General features: G+C 54.0%; 1 protein-coding gene across 23 annotated transcripts in view; it reads right to left on the minus strand.

Moving 5' to 3' along the window:
* The window catches only part of ARHGEF10L (Rho guanine nucleotide exchange factor 10 like), a 179,723-nt gene that overhangs the window by 119,254 nt on the left and 35,670 nt on the right, over positions 1 to 24,799 (minus strand). For 2 of the 23 annotated variants that reach the window (XM_074018568.1, XM_065529020.2), the window contains exon 1: positions 9,871 to 9,931. The exons of the other annotated variants lie outside the window; for them this stretch is intronic. The gene's annotated coding sequence lies outside the window, so the exon portion shown is untranslated. Of the gene's footprint in view, positions 1 to 9,870; positions 9,932 to 24,799 lie in introns of those variants that run through there. 23 annotated transcript variants of the gene reach the window in all.

Below are 24,799 nucleotides of genomic sequence, written 5' to 3' on the forward strand. Positions count from 1 at the left end.
CGTTTCCATTCCTAAAGGCTTTATTTTTATTAAACTGCCTTACTAAACAAAAATGAAATGCAGGTTAATGGCAATATTAGTAATAGTAGACATTCTTGCATTGCCAACGACATCTCAGATATAATTTTAAGCTCTTTACAAATATTAACATCTATTAGTCCAAATTATAAATGAGAAAATGAGACCAAGAATGGTTAAGTAACTTGCCCAAGATCACAAAGGTAGGAAGAGCCAGGGTTCAAACCCAGGCCATGGGGCTCTGGAGTCTGTGCTCAGAAGCAGCCACTAGACTCTAGCACCTTTCAGGACTCAAACGATACAACAGGTAGACAATGAAAAGTTAGTCTCCAGGCTGGGCGCGGTGGCTCACTCCTGTATCTCAGCACTTTGGGAGGCCAAGGTGGGCGTATCACGTCAGGTCAGGAGTTCGAGACCAGCCTGGCCAACATGGTGAAACTCCATCTCTACTAAAAATACAAAAATTAGCTGGGCGTGGTGGCACATGCCTTTAATCCCAGTTACTCAGTAGTCTGAGGCAGGAGAATCGCTTGAATGTGGGAGGCGGAGGTTACAGTGAGCCAAGACTGTGCCACCACACTCCAGCACTCCAGTCTGGGAGACAGAGCAAGACTCTGTATGAAAAAATTAAAAAAAAAAAAAAAAGTCTACCTCCCATCCTTGTTGCCCTAATCCCGCAGTCCCTCAGAAGAGATGACTGTTACCGACTTCTCAAGAATCCTTCCAGAACTTTCCCATGCATGGGCCAACTTGCATATCTGCAGATATGCCTTGTTTCATACAGTAGGAGCACACAGCACCCACTGTGCTGCAACTGCCTTTTTAACTTAAATCTCTGTGATGATTTCAGAATACTACTAATACATAGAAATTGACCCCACTTTTTTTAACAGCTGCATAGTAGGTTTGGTTTTGCTTTGATGTAGGTATATTTTTTTTTCGGGGGGGGTTTAATTTATATAGCCCCCATCGATAGGTACTGAGGCTGCTTTGGTCTCTGTTTCCCAGGTTGGAGTGCAATGGCACAATCACGGCTCACTGCAACCTAGAACTCCTGGGCTCAAGTGATCCTCTTGCCTCAGCCTCCCCAGTAGCTGGGACTACAGGTGCACACCACCACGCCTGGCTAATTTTTAAAAATTTTTTCTAGAGATAGGGTCTTACTCTATTGCCCAGGCGGGTCCCAAACTCCTGGGCTCAAGCCATCCTCCATTCTTGACCTCACCAAGCGCTGGGATCACAGACGTGAACCCCGACGCCTGCCTGCGTTTCTCACTGTGACTGATGATACCAGTTACTCTCTGCTAAGCGTGTGACTGTGCCTTTTAGATCCGCACTGAAAGCTCTCAGGACTAAACTGGTGCTTCAGCAAAGGGTTTTGGAAAGCAAACTAGTATGTCTGCAAACCCCTTTGCAACTTGAAAGATCAAACAACAGCTGTACAGCTGTCCTGCTACACAGCCCCCTCCCAGTGGGCTCATTCAAAACCCCTGAAGTCTGCTCGGCCTTTCTCTGAGGGCTCTGCTGCCCCAAGAGCTCCAGGAGGGAAGCGGCAGAAAGACCTATACCCATTTTACAGAAGGGAAAAGGGAGTCTCTTTGCCCAGCCTCCTGCCCAAATTGCTCCTTAAATACAATTTGATGACACAGAAAGAGGCAGCTTCTTTACCCTGGGGCCAAAACCTAGGATCCTTCCCTCCCAGAGCAGAAAGCCCAATGTCCTCCCCTTTCTTCACCCTTTGGGGCCGATTCCTGCCCTCCCCTCCAAGCGCAAGGCTTTCCCTAGAAAGGAAGAGAGACACCAACATGTATAAAGCCTGACATTTTATTAGCATTATTCCATCTCATTCTCATAACACCCCAGCTTACGGATGAGGAAACAGAAACTCAGAGAAGCAAATATTTTTCCTAGGTCATAGAAGCAAGAGGACAAGCACACTAGGATTCCAGCCAGCGAGCACTGACCCTAAAGCCTCATCTCAATCCTCTGATCACACTGCCTCCCTAGCCTTTGGGGCTGGAATCTGGAAGGTGTTTGCTACAGACTAATGCGGGGCTCTGAAGTGTCGGGACAAGGACACAGGCCAGCAAGCCCTGCCCATACTCATAGACCTATGGCCACCATTTTGCACACACAGGCTGCTAGTCTCAGAAGGATGTGGACAAGGGAGTGGGGATGGCTCACAGAAGCCCACTGCCACCACTACAGATCCTCACGGGGTTAGAAAAGAGTTCAGGGTACCCAATACCACTAAGGCTCCACTCAGCAGCTATGAGACCTTGGATGAGTTAATCCTACCTCTGGACCTCAGTTTACTCATCTGCAAAATGGGGATTAAAAAGTACCCACTTCAGTCCAGTCATGGTGGCTCACGCCTGTAATCCCAGCACTTTGGGAAGCCGGGGCAGGCAGATCACTTGAGGTCAGGAGTTTGAAACCAGCCTGGCCAATATGGTGAAACCCCATCTCTACTAAAAATACAAAAAATTAGCCAGACATGGTGGCGCATGCCTGTAGTCCCAGCTACTCAAGAAGCTGAGGCAGGAGAGTCACTTGAACCTGGGAGGTGGAGGTTGCAGTGAGCCAAGACTGCACCACTGCCACTCCAGCCTGGGCGACAGAGCAAGACTGTCTCAAAATAAATAAATAATAACCATTCTCATCTTTTTTTTTTTTTTTTTTTTTTTTTTTTGAGATGGAGTCTTGCTCTGTCGCCCAGGCTAGAGTACAGTGGCGTGATCTCAGCTCACTGCCAGCTCTGCGTCCCAGGTTCACGCCATTCTCCTGCCTCAGCCTCCTGAGTAGCTGGGACTACAGGCGCCCACCACCACGCATGGCTAATTTTTTGTATTTTTTAGTAGAGACAGGGTTTCACGAACCGTGTTAACCAGGATAGTCTCGATCTCCTGACCTCGTGATCCACCCGCCTTAGCCTCCCAAAGTGCTGGAATTATAGGCATGAGCCACCCGCACCCAGCCCATTCTCATCTTTAAAAAGGGAACTAACACAAAAGCATCATGGCGTGTCAGAATCAGAAAGTAGCTCCAATATGGCGGTGTTGCTCTTGCTCTTGCTTTACAGACGTGGAAACTGAGTCCAAAGGAGGAGGACACTGCCCGCAGTGCTGTCACTCTCCAGGTGGTGACAGCAAAGGCCATGGTTAGAGGATAGGATTTGGTGCCAGGATGATTCAGGTTCAAATCCCAGCTCTGCCACTTGCCACAGCAGCAGTTAATTCCTTTCTCACTGGGACAATGGGAGTAAGACCAGCACCTGCCTCCTGAGCATCCTGTGCTCATGAAATGAGGACCCACCGGTGGGTGTGACGAATTCTACACTCCATGCCCTGCACGGAGTAAGCTCTGGGTAGACAGGGACCTCCGTTACCATGGGGACCCTATCCAGGCTATGTTTGGGGGGTGAGGTTATAGCAGATTGTCTTCTCTTGGAGGTCATCTTTTTAATAATGACCGCCAAACCCAAGGGACAGGCGGACACCGAACAGCTCCCGTTCCTGCTGCTGTGTGGAATGGCTGAGGAGGAGGCAGCACTCAGACAAGGGAGGAAGAGGCGAGGCCCCAGCTCCCAACTGCAGGGTATGCCCACCAGAGGCCCGGAGCAGGTTAGGCTCGGTGACAGGCCACCCAGAGCAGCCCGGCACTGGCACCTCCCGCTGCCCTCAGCTGCCCAGCCCATCATAGCAGGTGTCTTCCTGGCTTGGCTAATTTAGTCAAAGTGCTCATCAGTTCGCCTCCCTCTAGGGTTCAAAGACCATCTGCCCAGAGGCCCCTCCAGGAAACCCTCCTCCTGCCTGCCCCTGTCCCACGCTGGGCCCCCCAAGACTATCTCCCACCCCTCACCCATCAAGCTGCCCCATCCCTCTTCCACCTGAATGAGGCCTGGAGGAAGAAAACACCTGGGGGCCCTGAAAGTCTGGAAGGCTGAGCAAGTCATGCCTTGAGGACAGGGAAGGCCGGCCTCTCTCTCCAACAAGGTCTAGGCAGAAGCAGGGGAAGCAGCAACTGGGTTGCTGGGCTGAGCTGGGCAGCGGCCACCCAGCCCTGCCCAGAGAGAAACAAGAATCGGTTCTGGCCCAGGCACCCTTGTCAAGCTCTGGCCTCGGAGGCCCTCTGCAGGGTCCACCTCCTGAAGGAGAAAGAAGGTGGGGAATGGGGGGAAAGACCAGGTGCTTGGGCTGGTCAGGACTGGAGCTCCTCCACATACCTGTGTTCTCTGAGAGGTCGCTCTGGCTTTCAGCTCTCATTAGACACATGCTAGGCCAACCTGCCTGCCACCTCTGCTGCCACAGAGACACTCCACAAACACACCTGCCACCTCAGCTTGTTGCTTCAAACTCTTCCCCATCACTGTCAGAATGGAGCCTGGGTCCTGAGCAAGGCCCTCCAAGATTCGTCCCCTCCACTGACCTCTCGGGTCTCGGCAGCTCCGGGCCTGGCCTGGAACTCTGCTCTGGCTCTCATGAATGGCTTTCAGCCCCATGACCATGCCACCCGACCCGTTTCACATCTCCGGGCCTTTGCTTAAGCCGTCTGTTCCCTCCACATGGAATTCTCTCTCACAGCCAGCAAGCAAATTCCTATTCAACCATCAAAATCCAGCCCCATTTCTCCTCTACAAAGCTTCCTTAGACCCATTTCACACAGTGGTTTCCAGTTGTGAAGCTTTTTAAAAATACTTATGTCCCAGGCCCACACCCGGAGATTCTGTTACAGTAGCTCAGAGGTGCAGCTGATAGGGGGTCAACAGGCTCTTTTCAAAGAGCATGGGTGGTGCTGGGACACGTACATGCCTGCAGGCACAGCCCCATTATAACTGTTGTCCTCCCTAAGAGCCTGTGACCTCTCTGGGGGCACTGGGCTTCTTTCCATCTCAGCATGGGTAGCACTGGGATTGGCCCGGGGCACACACTAGATAACAGCTTGTGACCCTCCCTTGCTTGGGACCCACCCAGCATGGAACCAAAGGGCATAGACCAGGAACCCAGGAGGCCGGGACATCCCTGCTCCTGGGGAGCTGCTTGTGTGGGGCTTCAGCCCAGAGGAGGGGAGAACAGATGGAAGGTGGAGTACAAGCCCTCCTGGTGTCCTCTGCCTGTCCTGAAAGCCCAGGACCCAGAAGGAAGAGAAGGGGATGCAAACTGCACAATGGAGCTGGAACAGGAAGTGGGGTGGGGCCTCCTGACCAAGAAGAGGGCCCACAGCTCCCCCATGCAGGGCAGCAAGATGCCCACAGCTCTTCTCAGATCAAAGGGCCACCTGGTGGAGAGTCCGAGATGGGGAGAGAGGAGGAGCTGCCTTCAAGAAAACACAGGCGGAGCTACAGCAGGAGGGGCGCAGGCAGAAGAGAGGGATAAGGTACGTGGACAGGAACCCAGCCTCAGTATGAAGCCAGCCCAGACAACGTTCATCCTCTGCTCTCCAGCAGCCCTGCTCCAAAGCAGGCACCCCTCGGCACCTCCTGTGCTCACCTGTCAGGTGCAGGTGTAAATAAGATGACATTGGACAATGCTGGTAGGTTTGTAACGAATGTCAGTTTCCTTTCCAGAGTTCCTGCCAGTCCCTGAGGACCAACAGCATTTTCTCATTTTACAGACTGCTAAACTAAGTCTAAGACAAACGTATTCCACCAGAACACCAGGCCTGAGATCACAAAATTTGAAATGACAATAGCTGACGCCTCCAAGCACTGTGTGCACCAGGCCCCATACCGAACATTTTAGTTTGCATCTCATTTGATTCCCACAGCAGATGGGGAAAACAAGGCTGACAGAGACTGAGGGGCATCCCCAAGGCCATACAGCTACTGAGCCCCTGGGAGCAAAAGGGCAGGACCCAGGCCCAGGGTGGAAGGGGGAGTAGGGGAGTGGGTGGGTCGGGGAACGTCCTCCCAGACCCTCCTCAGTCCTGCAGGTGCTAGAGCTGCAGAACCTGGCAAGGGACCACACATCCCAGCTCCTCCTTCACCCACCTGATGGACACTCAAAGGGCTTCCCAAGGTGGGGGTGACTCCAACTTCCTTTCCTCTTTACCAGGGAGGGGGAGGGGGGCTCTGAGAAGGGGGCCTGCCTAGCTGGGGCAGGGGCCAAGTTTGGTCAATGGCTGGAGCCTCAGACAATGAAGACTCTGTCCTGAGCCCAGAGTCGGTGGCACCCGCCCTCCCTCACTGACCTCTTAGGGAGCCCCTGGTGAGGATCCACAGGCAGGAAGAGTGGGGAGCACTGGGGAGGGGGCCCTGGGAGTAGGTCTCTGTGGGAAGGAGCTGACCCTGAGGCCAGGCCAGAGGGGACCCCTGGGGGCTGTTGCCTGGGAAACCAGAGCCAGCCTGGAGAAGCCGCTGGACAGCGTGGGAGGGGGGCAGCCCCAGACTCTGTCTCCAGCCTCCCTCCTCCGCCTCCTCCTCCTCCTCCTCCTCCTCCTGCTCTTCCTCCTTCCCTCCCATCCCCCAGACACATTAACCCCTTCGTCCCCAACAACCCAGCCCAGCAGGAGTGAAGAAGCTGAAGTGCTGGAGGAAGCCGCCTGCCATCAGCTGAACTGACTCCCTTCTTCTCCAGAGAACCCCAGACCCTCAGCCCCACATCAGGGGTGTCCCTGCGATGGGGCACTGTGGCTCCCACCTGGAAGCCAGAGAAGGGACAGCAGCTGGCATGACACAGACTCTGTGACATCACCTCGCCCATTCGAGCCTCAGTTTCCCCACCTACAACAGGGATGCCCGCCTCCCAGCCGCTGAGTGTCCCCGCTGCTGGGCCCTCGCCACTCAGCATGAGAGTGTATTTAGGCTGCAGGCAGCCTGCGAGGCGGGTTTCCTCCCTCCTTTTTAGACACAGGGAAGCTGAGGCTCAGATGGGGGAGGGACCTACCCAAAGCCCCCCGGGAGGATGAGGCAGGCAGGGAAAGGGAGGTCCGTGTGCGTCCCTGCAACCCAGCAGGTGTACACAGACGGAAGAATGGCAGGAAAGAGCTGGGGTTCAGGGAAGGGCACTGCCAAGGGAGACAGTAGGTGTCAGGGGCACACACAGGGGTGTCTACCCCTCCCCAGGCATCAGGGTGGAGCCAAAGGGAGGGGCAGGGTTGCTCCTGCTACACCTCAGGGCTGAACTAAAGCCTCCAGGGGGGCAAGGTGAGGTGCAACCTTTGGGGACTCTGTGACCCCAGTTCACCCTCCTCACCTCCAGGGGTCAAGCTCACCTCCTCCTGCTTTCCCAAAGTAAGTCACTCATCCCGTCACTCCCTTCCCCGCTCAGCCAACATCTCGCTGCGCACCTACTGCCTGCCAGGCCCCAGCTTGGCACTGGGGACAAAGAAACAAAAGAGAGTTCCAGGTTCCTGTCCTCAGACAGTAGCCACAGGAGGCCAGCGCGTACAGACCCCAAGGCAGGGGCGGGCCCAGTGTCCCACTTCCAGATCAGAGCCAGGGCAGGGGCCCAGGAATCAGGCATGTGTGATCCTGGCTCCACCGCTGGTTTAGGCTTCTTAGACTCACTTAGCCATGTAAGTAAAAGGGGGGAGTATGCAAGGAGGAGAGGCTCTCTCGGGTTTAGATGAGGAACCAGTAAGGTAATAAACTTGGCCCAGCTCTGGGCAGGAACTCACCTAAAGCACAACAAAAGGATGGCAGGAAGGGGCCCGCACCGCGCTCTCCATCGGTCGCAGGTGGAACCCAACCCAAAGTTAAACTCTCCATGCCTGCAGTTTTCTACCCTGATATTCCCACAGGGCCCCATGGAGAAGAGGGCTGAGGAAGGGCGTCGCAGGCTCCCAAAATGGACCCAGTACAAGGTATTCTCCTCTGCTGGTGCCCTGGTGGTCTCTCCCAGGCTGCACCCTCCCGCATCGAGTGGATTGACCCCCGCAAGCAAAGAATTCGGGCTGGGTCAGGGAGATGGTTGCGCGCAGCTGCATCTCAGAATTGCTGCCCACCAGTGGCCCCTGCCTTTCTGCGTGGGATTACCTGCAGGGGCCCCCTGCCCATCCCATCCCTGGTCTGCAGGTCTACAGATGGGTGACTGGAGGAGCCCCCCACACTGGCCTCTGAGCTGATGCCAGAATGGGATGAGATGGGGTACGGAGGGCAGGGAGGAGTGTTTCGCATGGTACAGGGATGTCTTTCTGGGGTAGAAGCCAAGGCCACCGAGAGACACAACTCCTCTCTACTGCGTCATTCCCAGCAAATAGAAATACGTAGCCAGACACGGTGGTTCATGCCTGTAATCCCAGCACTTTGGGAGGCTAAGGTGGGTGGATCACTTGAGTTCAGAAGTCCAAGACCAGCCTGGCCAATGTGGTGAAACCCTATCTCTACTAAAAATACAAAAATTAGCTGGGCGTGGTGGCGTGCACCTGTAATCCCAGCTACTTGGAAGGCTGAGGCAGGAGAATCATTTGAACCCAGGAGGCAGAGGCTGTGGTGAGCCGAGATTGCACCACTGCACTCCAGCCGGGGGGACAGAACAAGACTCCATCTCAAAAAAAAAATCATAATAAATAAATGAACAAATACACTGCGTAGTTACTGCTCATCTGATCCCATACCATCTCCACCCACTACCCCATATCTCTGCTCCCCTTTTCAAGACTTCCCCGAGGAGTACCTATGCTCCGCCTCCTGTCCGTCTCCCATTCTGTGCTGAGCAACCAAGTGTGTGCCCACCGCTTTGCCAGCCAGTTCATGAGGTCACCTGGGGCCCCCACTACACCGGTTCTGATGGACACATCTCGGACCCCATTCTGCCTGATCTGCCAGCTGCTCCCTTCTTTCACTTCTCGCTCCGGCTCCCCTTCCTCTGCTCTTCCTTCCTCCCTCCAGGTTGGCAGTTCCCAGGTTCAGGCTCCACCTCGGCTCCTCCCCAGGCCACCTCGACCACCTGGCTCACTTCGTGGGTCCAGAGCCATGGCCATAGTGATGCTGCCAGCCTGTCCTGCCCTTGAACTCCAGGCTCCGCCCCTCTGCCTGCTCTGTGTCTTCACTCAGTGATCGATCAGGCGTCTCAGCCTTAATGTGCCCTTACCCACCTCCTGATCACCACGCTGCCACGAACAAAGAACCCTGCTCCTCCCAGTCTTCCCATCCCGCTTGCTAGCTCCATCCCACCAGCTGCTAAGGCCAAAACCTTGGAGTCATCTTTGACGCCTCTGTCTCACACCCAGGGCCTACTATTAGCAAACCTGCTGGCTCTACCTTCAATATACGCCCAGAATCCAAACTCATTTCACCCTCTCCACCGTGGCCCAAACCACCATCATCTCTCACCTGGGCTATTCAAAACGCCTCCTGACCAGTCCCTCTGCTCTCACCTCTACCCCTGCCCTGACATGTTGTTCTCAACACAGCAGCCAAGTTCATCCTCCACTCAGAGCCCTGGAGTGTTTGCCTATCTCATTTAAGGAAGACCAAAGTCCTCATCTTGGTCTTCGAGGGCCCACATGTCAGAGCCCCCACAACCTCCCTGACTTCATGTCCTACCTGTCTCTACACAGCTCACTCTAGTCACTACCAGCTTCCAGCTCCCTGAATGCCCCAAGCATATTTCTGCCTCAGGGCCTTTGCACTTGCTGTTCCCTCTGCCTGAAATGCTGTTCCCCCTGCCTGAAATGCTGTTCCCCCAGGTACCCACACACTGCTGCCCTCACCTTCAGGGCCTTGCTCCAAGGTCGCTGTATCAGAGGCCTTCTCCTGACAGCCCACACACATCCCCCTGACCCAGCGTCCCCATTGTCACAGGATTTAACACCTGCAGCAACTACAAATTTTAGTTATTTATCAGTTTCCTCCTAGGAGAATGTGGACTCCATGAAGGCAGGACTGTGGCCACTGTTCCCCACTCTTACCTGCACCCACGGCACAGGCCTGACACACAAGCGACCCAAGGCACAGTTGCCGAAGGAATGCAGAAATCCCTGGTCCCAAGTTGGGCCCCTGGGGAGGAGGCAGCCACAGCTGGGCCCCTCCCTTCTGAAACCAGCCTGCACCCAGGACAGCTCCTCCCCAGTAAGCTTCACAAACAGCTTCACGGCCAAGTTGCAAAGGGGCAGTTCCCCAAAACCAGAGTGGAAAGAGGTCTGGGGCTGATGCCAGGAAATGATGAGAAGGGGAGGAGTGGGACAGGGCCAGAGAAGGACTTGGACTGTTTTTAAAAACTCTCTCCCAAAAAGACCACATTCTTCCTCTGGTGAGTCAGAAGCATGTGGCCAGGCAAAGGGGACAGGACCTGCAAGCCTCCGCGGCTGCCACTGTCATCTGCTACTAGCAGGCAGGCACATACCCCAGCCTTTCCCACGGGTCAGGTGTGAGGCCCTGGCATCTATTCAGCTTCCCAGAGAAGGAGCAAGGCTGGGCACCGGTGTCCCAGGTTGGCAGGCCACAGACAGCAAACTAGGCCTCCCTTTCAAAGCCCACAGGGTCCCATCTGGCTCCAAGCCCTTTCTTCAGGCCCAAGCTCTGACTGGCAGGGAGGGGGCCATTCACTCTGTCCCACAAGGGAGCTCTGGGCAGGAAAGAAATAGCCTTCGCAAAACTCAGAGCTAAAAGCAGCTCAACCCACCCAACCAGGGCAGGGCAAGCGGGCCGGCAGAATCTGAGGTCTCCTGAAACGCAAGCCCAGCATGGAGCCACAGGACACCCAGGGGCCCTCAGCCACACAGCCCAGGATAGCTCTGGCTGAATTCAGAGTAGCCAGCACTTATGATTCAAACCATGCCCCTCAGTGATGTGCTGTCCTCCCCAGAGATGGGTGTGAGTGCAGTTCCAGCTGTTCCGGGGCTTCTCTGGAGGGAGTTGGCTCTGAGCACTGCTCCAGGCCAGGAGACGTGTCTGGTGCCTCCTCTAATCCTCCCACCAGCTCCTCCAGGCGCAGGGCCAACCCACAGATGGCAGTCACCAGACCCCGTTTTACAGAGGAGGAAACTGAGGCTCAGAGAGGTAGAGAGATTTGTCCAAAGCCAAGAATCTGATCCAAGGTGGATCCATGATTAGACCCAAGGTCTTTCAGCTGTGACTGGAAAGGTCCATCAGGATCAGGCTAGTGGGTCCATCCCACTCCCTTGCAATTAACTTCACCATCTGAGAAGATGCGGCCTGGGGCTGTGGGAAGGGGACAGGGGAGACTGGGCTGGAGGTGCTGGGGGAGGGAGAGCAGGGAGGGATGACTCCAATCATGAAAAGGATTTGCCCTGAGTCCTGCTGTCCTGGGTTGAGGTCAAATCTGGGACCATGATCCCCCCAGAGAATTGTTCCCAAACACCCATCCTCTTTCCCTATCAACTTTAACAAGAGCCAGACTGCTTCTGACCGACCCTGTGGTGCGACTTACGAGGAACCAGATGACGCGGATGCTGCCCACAGCCTGGTCCTAAACTCCCCCTAGTATTCCTTCGGCCTTGGCATGGAAGCCACACTGGGTGCAATGAGCTTCAAGCCCCCCACTGCCGACATCCTGCAGGCAGACACCGCTGCTTGTCCAGTGAAAAACGGGACCACTCTACTCCAGGTCATTTCTGCTCTGAAGCAATCTCTGGTCCTGCCAGGGTGCCCTCCAGGTTCCCCTTTTTGCCACCACCATGCCCTGCATATGAATTTTTAGGAGAATGAGCTCTGTGCTCAATCCCAGCGGAGGCCAGCTGTGACAGATGCCATCCACTGCTCCGATCCCTGGTTTCCTCTTCCATACAATGACAACTGTAAGAATCACCATGGCACAGGGCTGTTCTAAGGATTAAATGAGATAATAATTCTCAGAAAGTGCTTCACTGAGAGCCTGGAACACAGTAAGTGCTCAATATGTGTTTGTTGAATGAATAAATGACCGCCTACTCCTAAATGAACAGCAGCACTAGCCTACAAGAAGGGGTGGCGTTCCAGGCTAGAGCTGAAAGGTCCTAGAGCTCCCCGTCACTGCCCTCCAGGAAGGCACTGCCTGCCTGGATGAAGGCAAGGCTTAGGGGGCAGCCCCTCCCACAGTATCTGACCATGCAGTACCCACCCTCACTGGGGAAGAGGAGGCCACTGAAGTGCTCTAGGAAGCCATCAGCTTGGCCCAACACTGAGCACCCAAAAGCCTGCACCCAGCCCCTTCCTCTTTTAAAGTCAAGATTCCAGGGAAGAGGGTCAAGGTCAGGAAGGGGGAGTATCCAAAAACGAGACAGCAAGGCCAGAGTTGCCTTAGTTGGTGCGAAATGCAGCAATGACCAAGCTCTGTACATGATGCCAAAGAGACATTCCAATTCCCTGCATCCGCATGGTCAGCACAGGGCCAGCTTGGAGCCGTCTGCAGACACAGCGCCTTCAAGTAAAGCACTCCGGCTGCAGAATCAGCCCCAGGAACTCAGGTTCCACTTCCTGACTGGACCTCAAAAAATATTCTGCTAGGCTGGTCGCAGTGGTTCACGACTGTAATCCCAGCACTTTGGGAGGCCAAGACAGGTGGATCACTTGAGGTCAGGAGTTTGAGACCAGTCTGACTGACATGGTGAAACCCTGTCTCTACTAAAAATACAAAAAAGTCGCTGGGCGTGGTGGACATGCCTGTAATCCCAGCTACTCAAGAGGCTGAGGCAGGAGAATCGCTTGAACCCGGGAGGCGAAGATTGCAGTGAGCCGAGATCGCGCCATTGCACTCCAGCCTGTGTGACAGAGCGAGACTATGTCTCAAAAAAAAACAAAAAAAAGTCTGCTCAATTTAGGAACAGCAAACCCCTCCAGGCAACAAACCTTCAATGATCCCCCAGCATGTCCCCGGTGTCACTTGACACAGGAGCATCCCAAGTAACCAGCAGAAAGAGGCCAGTGGCCTGGGAAGGTGGGATCAAGGGCTCAGTTCTTGCAGGCTGCCAGCAAGCATAACAGGTGCCCAAAAATGCTAGCTGGAGGGGCGAATGCACAGACGGCCACCTGGACACTGCCTGCCAACACTGAGCCTTTGCCAGGTCTATCCAAGGTCGTCCTGTGGCCCGGTTCTTTGTCAGAGGATGAGGACACAGGGACACCATCTGCTTCCAGAACAGGGTGCAAAGCAGGAAGAGAGTGATGGCGGTCACATCTTCCACACATGCTGTGTCAGAGTCAAGGTCTCCAGACCCCCCACTCCCTCACTCTGGAGACTTTTAAGTTCAACGGCATTCAAGAGGGTGACAGAAAAGCCAGTCTTCATCCCTTGGGATCCCTCTGCCATCCAATAACCCCGCCCTACTCATTCAGCAAATCTTGATTGTGCCCCGGGAAGCACTCCAGGTTCTGGGATTTGCTGATGAGCACTTGGTCCCCTGGTCATAGGTGCCGTGAGGTGAGGGAGAATACTGGGGCTGAACTGAGGTTCAAGAGGACAGTTGAACATCTGGACTCAACTCTCCCAGGTATGATGCTGGCCATGTGATGACTGGCCCAACACTGCATCCACACAGAACAGGGCGCATGAAGACCTGGCAATGATCCACTTCATTCCACCAGGGGCCCTGCTTCTCTGTGGCCTGGACAAGGTGCACAGCTGCTCTGGCCTCCAAGGGCCCCTCCACATCCCAGAAGATGTTTGCATTTTATGCCAAACCAGATCACTGATGCTCCCAAGGTACATGGGATGTTGAGGAGGGAGATAGGATTGGATTTCAAAATTTCCATCCCATCTTAATTTATAGTTACAGCTTTATAGATCTATAGGAGGCCATGGTTCTCAACCGGGGGCTATTGTGTCCCCCAAGGGACATTTGGCAATGGCAGGAGACGCTATGGTTGCCACACTAGGTGGGGAGTGGGGACGCTACTGGCATCTGGTGGGTGGAGGCCAAGGAAGCTGCTAAACATCCTTTAGGGCACAGGACAGCCCCAACGCAAAGAATGATCCAGCCCAAATATCAATGGATCGAGGCTGGGAAACCCGGATCAGAGGGCATTGGTGAAGTCCTCTGGGGATCTATAGCAGGCGCTGGCCTGTTAATGCAGGGTTGTGTCACCGTCACTAGTCACAGGAATACAGAGACCAAAGCCATTGCCACTGGTTTCCATGGCAGATAAACACCAGGCTACAAGTGTCTAAAGAAACTGCATCCTGCTACAGTACTTGTTTTTGTGCCTCTCCCTGCTAGACTGTGGGGGCGGAGACCACGACCTACTTGTCTCTGCATCTGCACCACCTGGCCCAGCATCCAGAATACAGGAGGTGGGGAGAGGAGGCAGCTGGGGAGGCAGGGGGAATATGTACGGCCACTTCTTTAAGGTGGGACTGCATCTTATGCCTCTCCACATCCTCAGCGCCCAGCCACGGTCCTGGCACCCGAGTTCGTAAATAATCAGACTGTGAGCTCTCGGAGACCAGGAGCTGTGCCCTCCTGCCCTGTGTCCCGGAGCCTAGCGCATGGCTCAACCCTGTATGCATATTCATCGAGTATCCCCTGCTGTGGTGAGAAAGACACAGCCGCTGGCAGTCCAGAAGGGGACGGAGAACGGAACGGAAACGGTATTGACAATAGCCGCTGGGCTTCCCTTCAGGAGGCCTGGGGCCTCTAGGAACTCCTGAGAGCAGACTCAAGCCTAGATTCAGGCAATGGGGAGTTGGAGGAGGACCTGTCCATCAGCGCTCCTTGAAAGGGTGACCAAAAGCATGGATAGTTCTTCTGCAATGCCTGGGACGCAGCAGCAAGAAGCAAATGCTTCGTGGGAGGGAGAAGGGAAGAAGGTAGAAATGAGGGCTTCCACGGCCTGTGCCTTGAGCCCCACAGTATTTGCATGTTTGTATCCCCCTACAATTCCTATGCAGAAACCTCACCCCAAGGTGATGGATTAGGCGGTGGGGCTTTGGGGAGGTAATCAGGTCATGAGGATGGAGCCCTCGTGAAAGGGGTTAGTGTCCTTGTAAACAAGGCCCCAGCTAGGCCCTCCCACCACACAGGGACACAGTGAGAAGGTGTCATCTATAAGGAACAGGCCCTCACCAGACACCGAATCTGCTGTTGCCTTGATCATGGGCTTCCAGCCTTCAGAACTTTGAGAAATAACTGCCTGTTGCTGGTAACAGTCATGGCATTTCGTTATAGCTGCCCGAATGGGGCCTTGGATGGGAGTGAAGTGTCCCGGTGCTGCCTTTGCTCCTCTTGTCCTTGCTGACCTGGCCCAGGGACTCATCCATTCACGACAAGCATTAACTGAGGAAGTGGAATCCAGGTCCCAGTCAAAGGGCACAAAAGAAATGCAGTGGCTCCTTGGGTTGCCCAATGTCAGTGCTAAAATCAACATCAGACACCAAACGTGTTAACAGCGTGCTAAGGGCCCAGTGCTAATCCAAGCCCTTTACTCCTACAGCTCCTATAATTTCTTCCTAAAAACCCTCTGAGATTAGGGGCCACTCTCATTGCCATTTTACAGATTGGGAAACAGAGGCATAGAAAGGTTCCGAAAATTGCTGGAGGTCACACAGTCAATAAATGAGAGAGCTGGGCTTTGAACCCAGGCCACGTGGCTGCAGAGCCTGTGCCTTGAGCCCCTGCAGTATTTGCATGTTAAAACCTCAGCCACCAGCCAGCCACCAGCCAGCCACCAGTCAGCTGGGCTCCTGTGCTGCCGGGGTGCACTCAGGTGGGACCATGAAGACCCCACCCATGGGAGCAAGTAGGACAGGGCCCCAGTGGGACAGCACATCAGGAGGAGAACTTGGGGGACTCACAGACCAAGTGCCCCAGACCAATGGCCCCCCGTGAAGTGTTGCAGCTGCACTGCCCCTAACAGAGGCTCTGAAAGCCGCACCCCTCCAAGTCTCTCTGGGTCCCAGCCCTAGGCTCCCGGGCATTCCGATCCAGAACCACCTGGGGGCTGAGGGCAGGCTTATGTCCCCGTGAAGACCTGGGGTTCACCCAGGCCATCCAGCCACCACCCTGGAGATGTACCCAGGCAGGGGTGAGCTGAGACACAGGCCCCACTGTGCAGGCCACAGCAAGCACTATGTACCAGCCATGCCAGAGCCAGTGACCTCCCGCTCTGTGGCTGAGGATAACGATGATGTCAGACCAAGCCTGGAAGGGCCTCCTTGGGGCTGGCAGCATCCATCTCTCTCCCAACCTGGCTCCTTGAAAGGGCACCCACTGATCAGAACAGGAGTTAGTGGCAGGAGCTATCTGCTGTCCACTCGCAGCACTGACCCAGTCGTTGTCTGGGTCAATCATTTTGTTTCTTCCCACAATCAGACCCTCTCAGATGATGGAGGAGTCTTTGAGAGGCTGAAATCCAACCTGTCAGTCACAGAAAGAATTCCTCCTTGAGGATCCTAATAGATGGGTGGGTCTGTGCACAGGCTCTGGAGTCAGACAGTGGGGACACCAAATCCCAGATCCCCAACCTAGCAAATGTGCGACTTAACCTCCCTAAGCCTCAGTTTATTCATCTGCAAACTGGGTGTCATGACACACCTGAGACCCAATTAGGTAACATTCATTCATTCATCCAATCATTCATTCATTCAACCCACATTTATTAAGCACCTCCATGAGCCAAGCCCTGTTCTGGGTACTTGGGACACATCAGTGAACAAACAGAAAAGAAAAATGGGCTGGGCACGGTGGCTCATGCCTGTAATCCCAGCACTTTGGGAGGCCGAGACAGGCAGATTGCTTGACCTCAGGAGTTCAAGACTAGCCCGGGCAACATGGGGAAACCCCATGTCTACAAAACATACAAAAATTAGCCGGGCATGGTGGTACGCGCCTGTAGTCCCAGCTACTCCGGAGGCTAAAGTGGGGGGATCACTTGAGCCTGGGAAGTCGAGGGTGCAGTGAGCCAAGATGGTGCCACTGCACTCCACCCCGGGCAATGGAATGAGACCCTGTCTCAAAAAAACAAAAAAAGAAAAGGGTTCCCTGACAAAGCTTACTGATCCTAGCCCTGTGCCTGGCACAGTGTGGGTATTCCATAAATGCCCCCCACTCTAAGCCCGACTCACTGGCCCACATCAAACTCCCATATTGAAATTCCTCCTTTGGCAGAAGAGTCCTTGCCCCCGAGGAGAAGGGTCTAAATCTGCCTCCTCCCCACACCCAGCCCTCCCCTCATCCTCGAGTTTCTCAGAATGAGGCCTCTCATCCTGCACAGGCCAGTCCTCAGCTTCCTCTCCCATCCCAGGGCCCCTCTTGCCCTGGTCAGATGGTCCCATGGCCGCCTGCTGTGGCTCCCAGACTCCCAGTTCCCACGTCAATCACACTGCTAGGATGTACCCCAGCTTGCCACTGCCTCTCCTATTAGTTCAACAAACACCTCTTGGGTGCCCAGCATGGGCCAGGGGTGAACTGCCCTAGGACAGGGCCCACATGGGCTGTGCTTCCTCCTTCAAAGATCTGGGCATACCTGGTAACATGGCAGCCTCAACTCACAAGCAGGGAGTAGCTCACCTCACCAATGTATACAAAAAATCAACACAATACCAGCAGAAGCAGCCTCCGCACTTTCCTGCTAACAAGTATGAAATCAAAGTGACAAAGATTCACCTGAAATCCCAGCACTGCTCTCACTAGCCGGGAATAAATGAACGTTCAATGTCATTTCTGAGACTCTACTAAAACCAGGAACCATATGCAGTGCTATGTGTTATTTCACATAATCCTCACAACACTGCGAGGTGGATATCCAGGGCCCCACTTGACGCCCCACTCAATCTTTTTGTGTGTTTGTTTGAGACAAGGTCTCACTCTGTCCCACAGGCTGGAGTGCAGTGGCACTATTATGGTTCACTACAGCCTCTACTACCCAGGCTCAAATGATCCTCCCACTTCAGCCTCCTGAGTAGCTAGGACTGCAGGTGTACACCACCACGCCCAGCTAATTTTGTGTATTTGTCTGTAGAGACAGGGTCTCATCATGCTGCCCAGGTTGGTCTCCAACTCCTAGGCTCAAGTGATCCACCCACCTCAGCCTCCCAAAGTGCTGGGATTACAGGCGTGAGCCACTGCACCCAACCCCGACTCAATCTTGAGGCTCCCAGGGGAGCTGCTCCACCTGCAATGGCTAATATCATACCGGGCACTAACAAGTCTTCAATAAATGTTGGTTGGATTGAACTGAATCTGAAAACTGAGGCTGAGAGAGGCAAAGCGACTTGTCCAAGGTCACACAGCAAGGGAGTGGGTCGGCCAAGCTATGGCCGAGGTCTGTGCAGCTCTGATGCCTTTGCTCAGCCTCCCTTGGAACCTTCCCGATGAGCAGCTGTGGTTGACAGCTAACAGGAGCTCTGCCAGGACAGGCTTTCCAGGGCAAAAGGCACTGCCATCTCAGAGCCCCAAGAAAGGAGAAGCAAGGGCTACAAGAGACCGTATTAGGGAAAAGTAAAAGAAAGGAAAACAAAAAGTGCACTGGCCGAGGAAGGGCCAGCCTTGTGAGTCATGTACCCCAGAATATTCCTTACATAGCTGGCTCCAGGGCAGACCAGGGAGGCCAGGGCGCCCGACAGCCCCAGGGACCTACGCCAAGGAGCTAGGAGTGCAGCATCGGGATCAGGTGGGCCTCGGGCTGGGGGTCAGCCTGGCTCTGCCACCAGCGCCCATCGACGCTGGGCAAGTCACTTCTGCTATCAGGGGTTCTGAGTTTCCCCCTCTGTGAAACAGGAGAAGAAGGCACTCAGAACTGCAGAGGGCTCATCAGGGCTACCTCTGACTGCAAGGCTGTGGGGGCAGGACCAAGGAAAAGCCAGCATCTCCCTCTCCTCCCAGTCAAGCCTGGCCCCACCTCCCAGTGCCCCCACTGTGGAGCTGACGCCCACTTCTGCCCCATCTCCAGCTGCCCACAGAACTGTCAGAGGCTGCTCCCGGGCTGCCAGCATCATGGCGGTGAGTGCAGGGCAGAGGAAGCAGCCCTCAATCACCTTTGAGGCCCACTGGTTGCTCTCAGACTTAGAAGACAGTCATCTGAGGGTCTGGGCAGGGGAAACCATCTTACTGAGCACCTACTGTGTGCTGGGAGCTTTGCAGACACCATCTCACTCTAGCTTCACAATGTACTCTGAAGTAAGACTTGTTATTCCCATCTTTGGAGGAAGCCCCAGGAGCCCCAAAGGCTGAGCAAGGCAAAGGCACCTGCCCAAGACCACACAGCTACTAAGACCCAGGATTCAAACCCAGTCCTGAAGCCCCTAAACCTGTGTTCTCACTCTTGCTCATGTGTCAGCTCCCAGAGGACAGAAACCGCGGCTCCTCCCTGGGTGTCCCCACAGTGCCTCCTGGGAGGTCTTCAAGAGGTGCTTGAGGGCCGGGTGCGGTGGCTCACGCCTGTAATTCCAGCACTTTGGGAGGTGGGCAGATCACCTGAGGTTGGGGGTTTAAGACCAGCCTGACAACATGGAGAAACCCCATCTCTACTAAAAATACAAAATTAGCCGGGTGTGGTGGTGCATGCCTGTAAACCCAGCTACTCAGGAGGCTGAGGCAGGAAAATCGACTGAACCCAGGAGACGGAGGTTGTGGTGAGCTGAGACTGCGCCGTTGCACTCCAGCCTGGGCAACAAGAATGAAACTCCATCTCAAAAATAAAAAAAGAAAAAGATGCTTGTTTGGCTGTCCAGGTGGTTACTCCCAAATCCCAACCCAGGCCCCATTACTGCACTCAGGTGTCCTGGGTTGGTTCCTGCCTATCAGGGACCCCAAACCAGCCTGACCCCACTTCACAAAAGGGGCATTTGAGGCCCCGGCAAAGTAGAGCCAGAAAGCAAACCTAGGTGCCTCTGATACACACAGCATTGCCGTGTGACCCTAACAGCAAGGAGACAGCTGGAGATCCAGGTGGGACAAGTGTGGACTCTGCAGGGAGGCACTCCCGGGTTCCAGCCACAGGCCTGTTTCTCATTAACCGTGTAACCGAGCTGGCCTCCCCTCCTGATGTCTTGGTTTCCTCCTCTGCTGTAAAATAGATACAGCAGCCCCTGCTACTGGACAGTGGTATGAATTCAGTGCAATCACCTGGCACAGAGCAGGTGACCTTGTTCCCCTGGAGGGCACCTGCTTGCCTTGACCATCAGCTTGGAGGAGAGGGGGCACTCAGAACCTAGCAATCCCCCAAGCAGCCAGTCTAAACAGGTTTGCATTCAGAGCTATGCGTGTGGGTTAATATTTACCTGCTTGTGACCCAAATCTTGCAGGGCATCAGGCATGCCTGAGTCACCCAACCCTGAGAATTCAAACCAAGCAGGAACATGAGGTGTGGAGGGACGGGGGTGCTGAACCCAGGGCAGGCACCAGGAACCTCAGTCTTTCCTGGGCACCCAGACGCAGTGTGGCTGGAGGAGGACAGTCACCTTCCCCAGCACTCCTGCAAATGAAATGGCGCCAGCCTGACCCTCTGCGCCTGTAGCACCTTGTTCTAAAGACCCTGGGCCCCAGTCACATGACCATCCCTTTCCTTAGGAACCTGCAACTGTGAGGGCAACTGAGGGAGAAGGCCAGGGCCAAGAGAGGTGGCCCGACAGACCCCACAGACCGACTCCCAGGCACAGCCATCCAGGCCACCCTAGCAAACGAAGAGTTCACTCCTCCTGTTTAGAGTTTTCCTACCTCAATCATAAGCCCAACACAGAGGATGAGCGATCAGACCCAGTGACACCTCCCAGCAGCCCTGGGGGGTGTCGGTCCCCTTTTCACAGATGACAAATCTGAGCTCAGAGCATTGAGTCAGCCTGCCAAGGTCTCTACAATCAGTCAGAGGCAGGGGTGGGATTCCAAGCAGGTCTTCTGGCTCCAGGGCTAATAAATACCCAGCCCCTTCTAGCTCCTGCCCCTGTGACACGGCTGCCTCCAAAGTTCCACATCGAAGCTGCCTTGTGTCGATGCTTACCGTGTACCAGGATTGCGCTAAGTGCTTCACTAGAAATAACTCCTAAATGTCCCAACAACCATATGAGATAGGGGTTGATATTATCCCCAACCGAGAAACTGAACTGAAACAGAAAGGTTGAGACACTTGCCCCAGGACACACAGCTGACAAGTGGCAGAAGTGAAACTCTACATCAGGCAGTCTGATTCCAGAGGCCAAGGCTCTTAGCTGCCGCTGCATCCACCACTCTCCTCTTCCCACGTCATTCTGTTCCCCCCAACACCCCAACTGAGGCCGGGCCCTTGGGTTGCAGGAAATTCACTGGTGGAAAGGAGTCATCAACTTCTGTGAATGCAAAGGTTCCAATCTGCACAAGAAAAGAGCTGAAAGCCGAGGAAGCTGGGGAAGGGCCCCTCAGCCCTCCCCTCCATTCTCCCTGCCCAGCCCAGGGAGCCTGTGGCACAGTGTTGTCCCCTGCCTGGACCCTGTCTGTGGCCCCCAGAGCCACAGCTCCTCAGTGAGGTTCACAGGGCATCCTTTCTGACTCATCTCCCCATTCACTGACAACTCATGTTGGCTAAGCATCTACCAAGGACCAGACCTCGTGGGGCCACTTGGAAAACCAAAGAGAATCTGAGTGTCAAGAGAGGAAGAGGTCCCCATCTGCCCCAGCCATGATGACCTGCCTTCCCAAAGGCAAGACCCTTCCTGGGCCTGGAAGCCATTCCCCACCTCATCTGCTGGGCCACTCCTGAATACATTTTGCTTAGCACATGCAGTTGGCATTGGAGCAGTCTCCCATGATGACCACTGGGACAGACAGCTGGCCACTTGTCCCTCTGGGCACCTAACACTCTGGACTGGAATCATTTGCTTAGTTTTCTGACAGCCCACTAGACTGTGAGTTCCCTGAAGGCAAGAATAATGCCTTTCATTTCTGTCTCTCCAATACCCAGACAGTCCTTAGCATGCCGAAGAGATTCAAGAGATGATGGGTGGATGAGTGGGTAAATAAATGGGTGGGTGGGTGGATGAATAGATGAATGAATAAGTAGGTGGATGGGTAGATAAATGGATGAATGGATGGGTAAGCAGATGGATGGATGGATGGATGGCTGGCTGGATGGATGGATGGATGGATGGACGGACGGACAAACAGGTAGACAGACGGACAGATGGACGGATGGATGCATGGGTAGGTGGGTAAATGAATGGATAGATGAATGAATGGGTGAGTGGGTGGATGAGGGGGAGGGAGAGTGGATGGATGACAGGAGAATGTAAGTAGTGGCCAGAGGACACTGCCAGGGCTTTATTTCAATGTAGAATTTACTGGAGCTCAGCAACCCAGGAATCCTAGCTTTGCCCCAAGTATTTAGTCTGACCCAACCATTTTCTTGCTATGTGTTTCCCCAGCCTGGCCAAGCATCCCTATGTAATCACCGTCTGTCTCCTTCACCAAGCCATAGAGCAGGTGACATAATGTCCGAGACTGTGTCTGGCCTTACAATTATGTGTCCTTTCCCTGGGCCTAGGCCATTCCATCACAGGCCTTGAGACATACTTGTCCAACAAATGATAAACAAATTAACAAAAGACCTGAGGAGCTTTTCAAACATGGGGATCCTGCGGTCCCAGTCAAGATCTGCTGCCTCAGAATCTCTAATAATAAGGCTCAGGAATTCCTATTTTGTTCAAAAGCTTTCTGGCAATTCTGACAATCAGCCAGGTTTGGGACACACCAGTGTATAGGAAGAGGAGTCACCAGGTCACCAGCTCTTGAAGGCTGTTACTGCAGGTGAGGGCATCCCACACAGTGCCCATCACCAACCCCAAAAGGTTAGCATGTTCCTACGCATTTTCTCTTTTTTTTTTTTTTTTTTTTTTTTTTTTTTTTTTTGAGATGGAGTCTGGCTCTTGTCGCCCAGGCTGGAGTGCAACGGCGCGATCTTGGCTCACTGCAACCTCCGCCTCCTGAGTTCAAGCAATTCTCCTGTCTCAGCCTCCTGAAGCAGCTGGGATTACAGGTGCACGCCACCACACCCAGCTAATTTTTGTATTTTTAGTAGAGACAAGGTTTCCCCATGTTGGCCAGGCTGGTCTCAAACTCCTGACCTCAAGTGATCCACCCACCTCAGCCTCCCAAAATGCTGGGATTACAGGCCTGAGCCACTCCACCTGGCTGCATTTTTTTTTCTTTTTTTTAAGAGATGGGGTCTTGCTATGTTGTCCAAGCTGGAGTGCAGTAGCTATTCGCAAGCACAGTCATAGCATATTGCAGCCTCTTACTCCTGGACTCAAGTGATTGTCCTGCCTTAGCCTCCTGAGGACCTGGGACTACAGGCAAGTGCCGCTGTGCTCAGCCTTTCCTAAGGCTCAAAGAGTCTAACAGCCTTTTTCAAAAAGTCATCCTTGAACTACTGACTTCAGAGCCACCTGAGCGAAGGGGAGGCTTCTTTTAAATGCAGATGCTAAGCTTCTGATACCAAACTATAACACTAGAGTCTCTTGGGATGAGACCCAAGAATCTGCCTTCTTAGCAGGCTTGTCTGGGTGACCCTGGCTCACATTAATGTATGAGAATTACTGGCTCTCGGTTCCCAGGGTGCTTAGGCCACCTGCCTGTATCCAGCATCTTCATACATACCGCGCCTTCTGAGAGAGAAAAGTTCCTGATGGGGGAAGCCTTGGAGGACCCCAAGAAACCCAGCAAACCAGGGTGTGGCCAAAAGGTACAAAATGTACCTATTCCTCCATTACTTAGTTCACAGAACGTCAGCCCTGAAGGGAACCAAGAAATCACCAAGCCCAGGCCTTCATTTCACAGATGAGGAAACTGAGGCCCAGAGAGGACTGTGCCCTGCCCAAGGTCATTAAAAGGGTGAATGACAGAGCCAAGCTAACCCCCGTGCTCCCAAGTCCGCCCCCATACTCCCAGTCTCTCCCTGTGCTCCCGGCCTTCCCCACCATGCTCCCAGGGCCCCCACGCGCTCCCAGGCCCCTCCTCATGTCCCCAGGCCCACCCCAGTGCTCACAGGCTGCCCTGACCTAATTGGGAGTCTCTGCTCCTCCCTCACCATCCTCCTTGCCTCCAAATATGCTCCCAGGTGAGCCAGGGTCCCTGAGAAGAGCCTTTGTAGGGCAGTTGCCGCTGCCCAGGACATCTCAGCCAGTCTTCCTGCCCCACGTAGGCAGGGTGGCTCCAATTACAGAAGCCTGACCTTCCTCCCAGGAAGGCTCCTGCTGATAAAGCAATGGGTGCTCCAGGGTAGAGGGGGTATGAGAGAAAGAAAGAAGCAAGAACAGACGGGGGATTATGGTGCTGCTGACCCCAGATGGGGGTTGACTGTCACAGCTCAGTAGATGTGTCCCCCAAACTCCATAATCAGTCCACAGTGTCTGAGTTTAAAAGTTTAAACAGGCCAGGTGTGGTGGCTCACACCTGTAATCCCAGCACTTTGGGAGGCCGAGGCAGGCAGATCACCTGAGGTCAGGAGTTCGAGACCACCAGCCTGACCAACATGGAGAAACCCCGTCTCTACTAAAAATACAAAATTATCTGGGCGTGGTGGCGTGAGCCTGTAATCCCAGCTACTCGGGAGGCTGAGAAAGCACTTAACCCAGCAGGCGGAGGTTGCAGTGAGATGAGATCATGCCATTACGCTCCCACCTGGGAGACAGAGCAAGACTCTGTCAAAAAAAAAAAAAAAAGTTTAAACCGTCCTGAGAAACCACTGACACCAGTGTTCTCAATCTGTGTATTTGGGGAAACATTTGTATCCTGAAATATGTCAATAGGTGCTCACTGGGAGAAAAAAAAAAGCATTCAATATTCAAGGAACAATGGAAAACCACAGCAGGAGTCTCCCTGCTGGAGAATAACAATACTCCACATGTTAAAGGCACTGAGAAGTGCTGCAATTTCAGAGTCTACTTAAACCATGGCACAGCTAAAGGAACTTGGAGGCTAAGAGGAGTTATGTGCCTTG

The sequence above is a fragment of the Macaca fascicularis genome, chromosome 1 (assembly GCF_037993035.2).
Source record: "Macaca fascicularis isolate 582-1 chromosome 1, T2T-MFA8v1.1".
NCBI lineage: Eukaryota > Metazoa > Chordata > Mammalia > Primates > Cercopithecidae > Macaca > Macaca fascicularis.